The sequence below is a fragment of the Myotis daubentonii genome, chromosome 1 (assembly GCF_963259705.1).
Source record: "Myotis daubentonii chromosome 1, mMyoDau2.1, whole genome shotgun sequence".
In the NCBI taxonomy this organism is placed as follows: Eukaryota; Metazoa; Chordata; class Mammalia; order Chiroptera; family Vespertilionidae; genus Myotis; species Myotis daubentonii.
This window is the reverse complement of record NC_081840.1, coordinates 160,167,425-160,180,040: the sequence shown is the minus strand read 5'-3', so window position 1 is coordinate 160,180,040 and position 12,616 is coordinate 160,167,425.

Here is a 12,616-nt window from a genome sequence, read left to right as displayed (position 1 = left end):
ACAACAGGGGGAATACAGTCAATAATATTTTAAGAACTATGTATGATGTCAGATGGCTGTGAGATTTATTGTGATGAGCACTTAGTAAGTTATATAATGTCTGATCATTGGGGTGTACACCTTAAGCTAACATAATAATGTATGTCAACTGTAATTGAAAAATAAAATGATTTAAAAATAAAAAAAAAACTTAAGGAAATGGGAGAAAATATATAATGTATGGAGAACATAAAGGAAATAGAACGAATGTTGAATTTATTGTAGGGTTGTTTTTATGTAAAGTTAGCTATAGAGAATTGAGTGTCAGGATTAAGATATTTATTTCAAAGATTATTTCTTCCTATTTATGAAATAATCATGTTCAACACAATGGGGTTAAATTGACTCTGAAATGTGCTGGTAATGCTTCTGCTTCTTAGTTTCTGGATAAAGTTAAATACATTTGGGAAAGGATTATAAAATTTCTCCCTGAAAAATCAAATATAATTGTAAGATGGAAAATGTTTCCTAACCATTCTCTAAAGTATTATGAACTACAAATCAGTTAAACATAAGAAAGATTTAGTTATACAAAGTTTAGTAACAGGATTTGAAATGTAAGATAACACTATAGCCCCAACCAAAAACAGTAATATCTTTATTCTTCATTTGTGCTTTACCTAGAGACCAACATACGAATATATGTACGGTATATTTCTAGAGTTAGGATTGCCAGACCAAAAAAATAAATAAATAAATAATGCCCAGGTAATTTTTAAGGCCGGATAATTATTTTTTCTTATAGGTATGTTGTAAAAAATACATAAGACATATTTACATCATATGTACCCAACATTTAATAGGATTACAGTAACAACTCTTTACAGAACTCTTAATAGCATATCAATTTTTTTAATCACATAGGCATTCTACTACACAGAGATCTTTGAGAACCAGTAAACCAGCAGGGAGATAGGAGGAGAATTAACATATTCCCTATAGATCCTAGACAACATTTTAACACTGTATTGTTGAATTGTTTTAGTGCAAACAGTGTAGTGTGGCATGTTGTAAACACTGTCAATAAGTTCTCTGTAGAATAAAAAGGCATCAACAAAACATTTCTTCTGAAAGCACATCCTATAATCGCCAGTAGTGTAAAGGTATCCAGGCAATAGTTAAATTATACCGGATTGACCATTTAAAGTGTCTCCAAGAATAATTTCATTCCCTGATTTTTCATTAAATAAGGTGACATAGATTTTTTTTTTGAGATTTCACTTTATAGAGATGATATCAATAAGCTTCAGTATGGAATTTATTTCTGAGAGTGTGTAAATTAGAGATGTCAAGTGCAGTAAAATAAATGCTAGCTTCAGTTCACCATATTAAAATGCTATAACCCAACAGTTTTATCTTTCAAAATAAATAGTAATGATTTCTTATAATGTCTTATGCTATAAGTATAGAAAAAAAATGTCTCTAAACTGTATTTGTATAGCCCTAAACACCCCTGCAGAAAAGCATTATTCATATTTATAATACAGCTTTATGCTGCCAATTTAGCTGAAAGAATGTGTATGTATAGCTTTTATGGCACTTTCACTTCAGAGAATTACATATGACTTGTTTGTGTAATGCTGAGTAAAAAAGGAAGGTTCATTTTTGTTTGTTGCTGTTGTTGTTTTTCCTGGTAGCAAAGCTCGCTATTAAGAATGCTGAATTTTAGTCCTGGCTGGTGTGATGCTCAGTTGGTTGGAGCATCATCCCATGCATCAAAGGGTCGAGGGTCCGATTTCCAGCCAGGGCACATACCCAGGTCTCAAGTGGGCACAAACGGGAGGCAACCCATTGTTATTTTTCTCTCACATAGATGTTTCTTTCTCTCTCCCTCTCTCTAAAATCAATAATAATAATAAAAAGGAATGTTTAAGTTTATGTGAAGGCATGGCTTTTGACTATAATCAGCGTCACAGGTCAGAAAAGGCAACATTATACTTAAAAACATATGGGGAACACTTGTGAAATGTGGGACTAATTTGAAAATCACATTATGAGAAAAGGAGAAATATAGGAATCATTTATCATACCACCAAATGTTCTTTTAGCCACACAATAAATATTCAGATATGGGGATAATTGCTAGTGAGCCTCCTATACCTTTTTATCCTTACTTTTTATGTTTTATGATGGCTATAAAAAAATCTGATTTCTCCATGTGTTAGGTACAGGCTATAGGAGATGATATGAAGTACTTGGTGCCATCTCAAAGGAGTGTGGCACTTTCATTTCGAATTTAGACTTATTTATTGGTCACTAAAAGCAACAGGAGTTTTAGAACTGAACTGGTCACTGTTTCATTTTATCTGTTTTTTTTTCATTTTGTGTTACATTAAACCAATTTTCTCCATAAGTCATGTGGCTGTTACCTAAAACCTTGACAAAGAGAAAGGACAAAAAATGAAGGGTCCTCTGGACCCTTCATCACATTACACTTTTCTTCTTTATAATTTATGTTTTAATTAATTATTAATTAATTAATTTTAACATAGTGGTATACCATCTTATATTGGTTAAATTAGTTTCAGGTATACAATATAGTGATTTGGATCACCCCGCTAATCCTAGAAATCATCTGTCATGCTTCTTACCTGGCTGGGTCTTTGACCTTTACTCTGCCTGCCTCTATGAAACTCTTGAGAGCAAGGCTAGTTTATCAGTGCTCTAATTTGCATGAGTATATGGTGGAGCACTAGCATTCTCAGTATGCTAATGGACACTAAGTAAAAAGGGTTCCAGGGTCAAATCAATGGGGAAAATACTTAAAAATGTATAATGGGGGGTATTTTTAAATTGCAGAACTTCTGAGTTCTGCAACTTTTGTATTTTATGTACTACTAGAGGCCTGATGCAGGAAATTCGTGCAAGAGTAGGCCTTCCTTCCCCCAGCTGCAGGCACTGGCTTCCCTCTGGCCACCAGCAGGCACCCAGGACCCAGGCTTCCCTCGCAGCCCCAGCTTCATCTGGAAGGTCGTCTGGAAGGACGGCTGGTGTAATTAGCATATTACACTTTTATTATTATAGATATGCTTTTTTTCTAATTTCTTACATCTTCTTGAGACAAACACTCTTCTGAATTTTCCATTCACTATTTCTCAGTTATTTTATAAAACAACTTTAGTAAATATTACACAAATTAAAATATATAAAATTTGATTTTGCTTTTTTAGATTTATAAAATTACCAAACAATAATAGTCTTCTGACTTTAGCTTTTTTTTACTTAATATTGTGTTCTAACTATTGTTTCCAAGATTTATCCATGTTATTCCATGGATGAATATATGCTCATTCACTTGCTCTGCTATATAAAATTATATCAGTTTTTAAACATTTTTACTTTAATGTACATTTTGGATGTTCTTAGATTTTCACTATTTCACATAACAGTGCTACATACATCTATAAAAATAAAAGCATAATGTGCTAATTAGAGCAGACATCCTTCCAGCCGACCTTCCTGATGAAGCCAGGGCTACGAGGGCGGAGCCCCTTGCACGAATTTCATGCATCGGGCTTCTAGTTCTTATATACATGTAAAAAAATTTAGTAATTTAACAAATGATGTTTAGAGTAGGATATATGCATATTCACCTTTAAGGTTCACTGCTTACAAAGAGATCTGTGATAAAACCAAAGTTTTTATTATAGAGCATTTATATGTTTTAATAACTATTTGTGTTCTAACTCATCATTTCTGTTTCTTTAATGATGTTCCAGCTACTCTTGCTTGTTCTTTCAAATGAACTATATAAAAAACTCCATAAACACTTTCATGATATATTAAGCAAAGTCTTTAAATAATAAGTATGTAGGTACTGACATACTTCTCTGCTGTGAATAAAAAATGGTATAACATCTACATGCCAAACACACACACACACACACACACACACACACACAAACACATAATGGTATAACATCTATAGAGAGAAATTTGGTAAAGTATAACAAAACTAATTTTGCATTTGCCTTTTGTCCCAGAAAACTTATTTCTAGAAATTTACCTGAAGACATTTCTCCACAAATACAAAACAACATACAGAACATTATTAGTATAAGCAAAATATTAGAGTAGTTGAATCAACTATGGCATATATCAAAAGTGACATATTATGCAAATATAAAGAGTGAGATGGAATTATAAGATGAATATCTCTTATATCTCTCTAATTTATAACTGAAAAAAAAACAAGTGCAAGGATTATATAAAGCATGCTATATTTTTATAGAAGAGAGATAATTTTTTTAAAATTAGTATTTGCTTATATGGGTAAAAAATAAAAACACGCACTAATGAGAAACCAGAATCTAGTAAGAATGGACATTTATGGAAGACAGAAAGGGAATAGAAGACTAAGGATGAGGGTGATACTTCCATGAGTTTACATTGTGAATTATAGTTTTGAATTTTGAAAATGTAAATATTTTATATTCAAAAAATTAAAACATGAAAACTAAATAACAGTATAGCACTGCCTAGTTGGCTTAAACCAAAAGGTGGCAGGTTAGATTCCCAGTCGGGGCACATATCCACTTTGTGGGTTTGACCCCCAATTGGTTAGGGAGCATAGGGGAGAAAACCAACCAATGTTTCTCTCTCATATGGATGTCTCTCTTTCTTCCTCTCTCTAAAAGTCAATTAAAAAAAGACAAAACACATATCCTTGAGTGAGGATTATGTAATAAATAAAAATAAATAAATTAATAAATAATAAATGACAGTATAAAAAGAACTCTTTCAGATCATCTTAAAGTAACTGGTATACCTTATCCTAAAACAACTGTTTATGGAAAAATATGAAATAACTGTTTTTAGGAATTGGACAATAGGCAGCTTAAGGTTGTGATCCATGAGATAAAGGAAACAAAGGAGCAAATCCTATGATCACTGGATTTTTCCCTGGAGGCATGTATCAGACTTCCTTGTAGAGAGAATAATCTCAAGCAGGTCCTGATGATCTAACTGCATTGAGGAAGCAGAGATTGGCATTCTGGAAAGCTGAAGCAGATGGAATTGCCAGGGCAGACTACCAGAGAGAAATGAACTATGCAGATAAAGATACTTGAACATCTGCATAAAGGTTCTCTTGAGTCTGTTGGTAAATATTAAGCAGCACTTGTGTAGAGTGAACCTCCACAAATTTAAGCAAAGTGCTACTTAAGAGCTGTAAGCTGAACAATTTCTAGAGCTCTGATAAGGCTCTGAGACTTTGAGTTCAAACAGCCAGGATTGAGAAATCTCTTTGAACATCCCAGGTACTGAATAGACAACACAGAAAGGTCATGACTTAGTAGTGGAGACAGAATTTCCTAGAGTAAAGCCTATTCCAAACCCTGACCTAAGTATGTTTTAAAGCACCACTTGGACAGCTTGATCTTCAAGTAATTTAAGTGTCTAATAACAATTTTTTCTTTTTTTACCTTTTGACCCCCTTTACCCATTTATCCCAACTATTCACTTCCTGCCTCTGGCAACCAGCACTCTCTTCTCTGGGTCTTGTTTTGTGTGTTGTTGTGTGTTTTTTGTTAGATTCCACATACAGTATAAGGGAGATCACACAGTATTAGACTTGCTCAGTCTGACTAATATCTCTTAGCATGATGCCCTCCAGGTCCACCAAAAATGTTTTTATTCTTTATTACAGAAGACAAGAACATATAGATATTCAAAGAGGTAACATTTTTTAAAATATTGGAAAATGTGACTCAACATGGAAAAATCAATAAATGGTAAAAGACAGATGCTAGAAATAGAGGACAAGGACTTCTAAATTGCTACTAAAAACATGCTCAAGAATTTAAAGAAAAACATGAACATAATGAGGAGAAAATCTGCAATGCAATGAATAATTTACTGGATGGTATTAAAACACTAGGAGATATTACTGAAGCAAGATAAGTATATACATTTGAGTACATAGCAATAGAAAAAAATCCATAATGAACTTAGAAAAAAGAAGTGCTTGTTCATTCAATTAGAAATCAGTAACAGCTCTAGCTAGTTTGGCTCAGTGGATAGAGCGGTTAGCCTGCAGACTGAAGGGTCTCTCCCCAGCTCGATTTCTGTCAAGGGACTATACCTAGGTTGCAGGCCTAAACCTCAACCCTGGTCGAAACATGTGTGGGAGGCAACCAATCAATGTGTCTCTCTCACATAGATGTTTCTCTATCTCTGTCTCTCCCCCTCCCTCTACTCTCTCTAAAAATCAATGGAAAAATATCTTTGGGTGAGGATTAAAAAAAAAGAAAAAAGAAATCACTTACAAAATGATATTGCAAAAAAAACCCAAAACATTAAATATTTAGAAATTAAATAATACCTTTCTAAATAACCCATGAATAATTCTGAAACACTTTTGTATGTATTTTACAACATAGGGAATGAATAAATATAGTGACATTTTGCTGTGAGAAAAGAAAGATGCAAAGGTGGAACTCTGAGAACAAATCCTTTGGTATTGGATTTGAATTTGAGATATTGATATGAATCCATAGTTTCTTAAAACTATATGCTGTAGCTCTAGTTACAGAGCCCTAGTGTGATGCCATCAAATCTTAATCTTGACTACTCAATCTGAGGCATAGTAATTCCTCCTTTAGAAAACTGCTGTTTGAAACTGCTGTTTGAACTACTCTGTTATTCTTAGTCTCTTATTCTGTAGGTCAACTCTTATTTTTAGATAGTCCCTTATTCTATAAAATAACTGTTTTAGTTTGAATAATAGAAAAAGATAAAAACTTTGCTGTCTGACCTTGCAAGCTAGCCATCTGACATAACAAGCTAATGCTGATACTGATAATAATTCCCATATTCTTATGCCAAGTATTGGTTCATTATGTATTCAAGGTTACAAACTGTCTGTAACAATAACCTACACAGAGCTCTTTGTGAAATCTGCAAAGAAGCTCAAAAAGTATAAATTCGGAAAACTTCCTCTATGTCGGCGTTCAGAGATCTGGGAAACATCTCCCTCTGGGCCCATGTGAATAAAGGCTCCTAATTAATTGGCTCATTAAGGAGTCTCATATCTATCTCGCTGATTTACGATAAAACACTATCAGCTACAGGTCTAAAACAAGCATGTCAAACTCAAAGGCTAACATGGGCCAAATTAACAAGGTTTAAGATTATGGGCCGTAAAAAAAACAAAAAACAAAAGCTTTAATTTTCACAGAAACGTAGGTTTATTTTGATAGAGGCATGCTGAATACAAAAGGCTGAAATAAATGAGTAGTCATTAGCATAAAACAATAGAAAATTTTAATAAAAATTAATATTCTTTCTTTAACATTAATTTACCGGACACTGAATAACTGCACAAATTAATAAGCATAACACAAATGAACCTATGTTTCTTGTTTTCTGAAAGCGAAATATTTCCTGTTGCGCACACCAAACAAGTCAGCCCAAGACTAATGACGTGGCTAGTATTTGCTGCTAAAATATTCGCTGCTAGTATTAGTGGAGAGAAATGGTGCGCCTGCGCATAAGGCATGTAAGGAAAATGAATGTAACACAATTTAGTAATCAGTCATTAGAGAACATTGTAGTTCGTTATTAATAATTATGTATGACAGGATATTGTAAAAATTAAGTTACAAAAATTTTATTAAAACATTTCTTACATACAGTCATATTGGCAGGGCTGCAAAAATATTAGTTGTGGGCCAGATGCAGCCCACAGGCTATGAGTTTGACATGCTTGGTCTAAAATAAAAGACAATATTAATCTGAAGAATATCCCAAAAATAAAGGGCTATATTTTATTCTTCACTCATTTTCTCTTATTAGAAATTAGTGTGAATATTAATAATAATTTTAATAATGGTAAAACAAATGACTGAGAGAGACAAATAAATTAAGGCCATAATTTACCATAAAAAATTTACATTGTAGGTTCTAAAGTCATAGGAAGAAAAACACATCAAATAACACTAATAGTATGCCAGAATAGTTTAAATAAAGAATTTTGCAATTCATTAAATGAATTGTGATATCATTGATTCAACACACTGAGCACCTACATATATAGGCCAGTTGCTAGTCTACCTGCTTCTCATACAATGGTAAACAGGACAGAACAATCTCTGATTTCTTGTAATTTACATTCTGATTTAGGACTTGCATTCCAGTGGGGTTGTACAATATAGTAGACATGGTTCACTGTTTCTAAAATAAATTACCTGTGTTACCAATTGGAAAGAATTGTTTGTCACAAAATCATTACCTCTGTTATGTTTGTTTCTGGTTCTATTTGAAGTAACACTACCAAGCTTATTAAAGCAAAGATATGTTTGTGCACATACATAAACTCTCCAGTTACAGAAACAACACGGGCTGATGCACCATCAGTGGATACAATTATGTAAAACTCATCTTCCATAGAGAAGTCATGGTGGTTTTAAAATAACTTCTCTTAAAACTATCTCCGGAGAGCTTATGGGAGTCTCTCTGTCTCTGAGAAACTTGAAAAGTAACAAGCACTTCATCGCCCTTCATTGAAGGGGTCACCAAGCAAATGAGCACAGAGGCTCAGAGGCTGTGCCTTCCAGTCCTGTTAGAATGGTTCCATCAGCGATATCCTGCCACTGAAGCGGCACCATGTATTAGAAATCTAACTGCAGTGAGGTTTCCCTGTCAGCACACAAGAGAAAGAACAGTTTACACTGAAATTTCAAGGGTTAGAAAACGGATTTTGAAGTCAAAGGCATTGATGTGGGTAAAATTGTATTTTATTTAACTCTCCTGCTGAATGAATCAACACACATTGCAGTCAGCCAACCATAGATCGCTCACCCTTCAGAAAGAGGACAAATCAGGCACTTTTGTGAAATAACATAATAGCCATAATTGATAGCATTTGGCAAAAAGAAATATATATATCCTATCTAATAAAAGAGAAAAATGGTAATTGGCGTACAACGATACCCTTTTCATTGGCTAATCAGGGCTATATGCAAATTAACTGCCAACTAAGATTGGCAGTTAACTGCCAACTAAGATTGGCAGTTAACTGCCAACAAGATGGCGGTTAATTTGCATATGTAGGCACAATGCAGAGAGGTGAAAGGGAAAGCAGGAAGAAGCCCCCTGCCACTGACAGTGATCGGAAACCCAGGGGGGAGCTAAGAGCTGGGGGGCAGGGCAAAGGCGGCCCCAGGGCCGCCTTTGCCCTGCCCCCCAGCCATGATCGGAGAATCAGGTGCCTTTTCCGCCCTGACCAGTGGTAGCAGGAAGTAGGGGTGGAGCCAGCGATGGGAGCTGGGCACGGTCGAAGCTGGCAGTCCCGGGAGCTAGGGGTCCCTTGCCTGGGCCTAAAGCGAAGCCCACAATCGCGGGGCCGCTGCAGCTGCTGGTCCCAGCTGCCTGGGCCGGACGCCTCAGCCAGAGGCGTTAGGCCTGGGCAGGGGCGGAGCCTGCAACCACGGGAGCTGAGGGTCCCCTGCCCAGGCCTGACACCTATGCCGGAGGCCTCGGGCCTGGTCAAGGGGCCGATCCGGTGATTGGTGATCAGAGGGTGATGAGGGTCAACTCCTCTGGCTGAGGCATCAGACCTGGGGGGGGGGGGAGCCGGGGATTGGGGGGATATGATAGTCCCCTTGCCCAGGCCTGAAGTCTGGGTCAGAGGCGTCAGGCTTGGGCAGGGGGTGGAGCAAGCGATCAGAGGGAGATGGGGATCCCCTGCCCAGGCATGATTCCTGGGCCAGAGGCCTCAGGCCTGGGCGGGGGCCAGAGCAGGTGATCGGGGAGAGATGGGGGTCCCCTGTCCAAGCCTGACACCTCTGGCGGAGGTGTCAGGCCTGGGCAAGGGGCCGATCCTGCGATTGGAGGGTGATGGGGGTCAACGCCTGAGGGCTCCCAGTATGTGAGAGGGTGCAGGCTGGGCTGAGGGACACTCCCCCCCACACACACACACACACCCAGTGCACGAATTTTGTGCACCGGGCCCCTAGGATATATATATATATACATATATATATATATATATATATATATATACATATATATATATATATATATATATATATATATATATATATATATTTGAATGATGCTTACATTTTACCATCTAGCCTCATAAAAGGAAGAAAGCAGTTTCCCTAGAGTTGAGGTACATCCTAGTTGGTACAGGTCTGTCTCAATTTTGATTTTATATTTTGAACATAAGAAAACAGCTTTAAATTCTATGCCCTGAAAACTCAACTGACTTTTTTTTTTCCTTTTGGAGAAAAATATTAAGAAAATCACATATTACCTGCGCTTAAAAAATAAATTACTGTTACTACATTTGTCTGCTAGTTCCTCATATTTTAAGAGAAATACAAAAGCATAACCTATTCCTTGAGCCTTGAGTTCACCTTCTTTATGAGATGGTATTTTATAGTTGAAGAAAATCTTTCTGAGGGTATTATGAAAAAAGTAGATTCTTACCTTTTGATATTTTAACCAGTCTATCAAGAAATTCCGTATGTGAGTATGCACCTAAATGCTTTACTACAGACAGATGAAGAAGATACTTATGTTTGATTGCAGAAAGATACCTTAAGAAATTGGAAGTGAAATATCGTTTTGATGCATACTGGCAAGTCTTGTGTGCATGGCTGTGTTAGGGTTTTAAGGTGCAACTGTGCAAACTATTATTATCTGCAAAACATATTTCCAGAGACAACCATATTGGAAAAGATAAATTACCAATATTTTGACTAGTTTTCCTTAATACCTTTTAAAGGGCAGATTGCACCCTGGTTTGGCTCAGTGGTTATTGTGTCAGCCCAAGGACTGAAGGGTTGTGGATTTGATTCTGGTCAAGGGCAAGTTATTAACTCAGTTGCAGGAGGCAACCATTGAGGTGTCTCTCACATCGATGTTTCTCTCTCTTTCTGTCTCTTCTACTCTCTTCCACTCTCTCTAAAAATCAATGGAAACAAATATCCGTCGGTGAAAGTAACAAAAATAAAATAAAATAATAAGGCTGACTGCTTGTGTTGCCAATACAGAATTTAGTTATTAAAAGGACTAATTTTTTGCCCAATACAGGCTACAATTTTATGTACTATCTATTCTTCACTGACCATTTTATGGAACTTAGATTCAAGTTGCAGTATTTAATATCTGAAATATTCTGAAATTGGCTTGAGTCTTTTTTTCCATGAGTAGTGAATTGTTTCTATAATATGTAATACTGCCACACACACACACACACACACACACACACACACACAACAGAAAAAAAAAGATAATGTAATTTTTTTCCCTTTTATTTCCAAGAAAATGTTAAGAGAGGCAAATCTTAATGCATTTAAATTGAAAGTCGTGTCTTTTCTTGTACTGGTCTGCTTTGATAAATGCCATGTAATTATGTTGGCATCTTTGTATTGTAAGTATGCATTATCTGTTTTTAAAATTGTACCATAAGCATTGACTATAGGCTCATAGGGTATTACAGAAAGCCAAAGTCCTTTGCTAGTAAATAACACATTTCTTTTTTTAAAGGATTATTGTTATGTATATTCATTTTTCATTGATCTGCCTTCCATTTACGTATGGATATTTTTTTAAGTGATTACATTACAGTTTGTAATCTGTTGATCACCATATCAATGTTTTGCACATACACTTAAGTCTTTATTAATAACTATTCTAATTTTGACTCCTAAATGGCATTTTCTTTCTTTCTTTTTAAAATAAATCTTTACTAGGGGAGAAGAAAATGGTGGCCAAATAAGCACAGGTATCACACACCTTGTCCCAGGGCCAGACTGGAAAAGCAACTAAATTGGAGAACATCTACCTGGAATTAACAAATTAGACGCATGTGAGGAGACAATTTTCAACAAGAAGGGCAAAGGCTGCCTGGAGAATGGTAGGAACTAGGATCTGGGGTGGAGAGGGACACCCGGCCACCATCCCTGGAGGGAGAGTTAGAAGCTGCATTGCACCCAAGCCGCATCCCTTTGCAATAGGTATGATACCCAGCTGAGGAAAGGAAAAGCCACAGGGCTGCTGGTGTCTGGGGAATCTGGAACTAAGACCCCAGCCCTGAAAGGCAGCCTGAAAGGTAGCCCCGAGCAGCATGGTGCCAGTGGAAGAAAAACCTGCATTTTTGTGGTTGTTTTGCTTTTGTTCTGTCTTTGCTTTTACTCCATAAACCCAGAACATAGGATTTTTCAGTTGCAAGAACTTACCTGAGGCTGCAGAGGAGGGAGAGGCACAGATTTGTGGAGCCTGAGGAGAGGCTAGGGAGGGAAGCAGGGCAGGGAGACTGGCCAGGACTCTGGCATTGGGACATTCCTACCTTCTAACCCTAAACTACTATTATCTCCTATAGAGTGAGCCCCTCCCAGTAGCCTGAAGGCAGGTAACACAGCCTGTCACACCCTGCCTGCATTTTGAGGAACAAAAAGAAAGAAAATACAAAGAAAACAAAGGCTCTGAATAGCCCCAAAGAGCCCTCAGTGACTGGGTTGGAAGAGGGGCCTGTCCACCCCACTATTCTGAGAACCAGACTGATAAAATCTCAGGTTGCCAGCCAGCCCCACTGGTCTCGTTACAAGGATCTCTGACCAACCAAGGC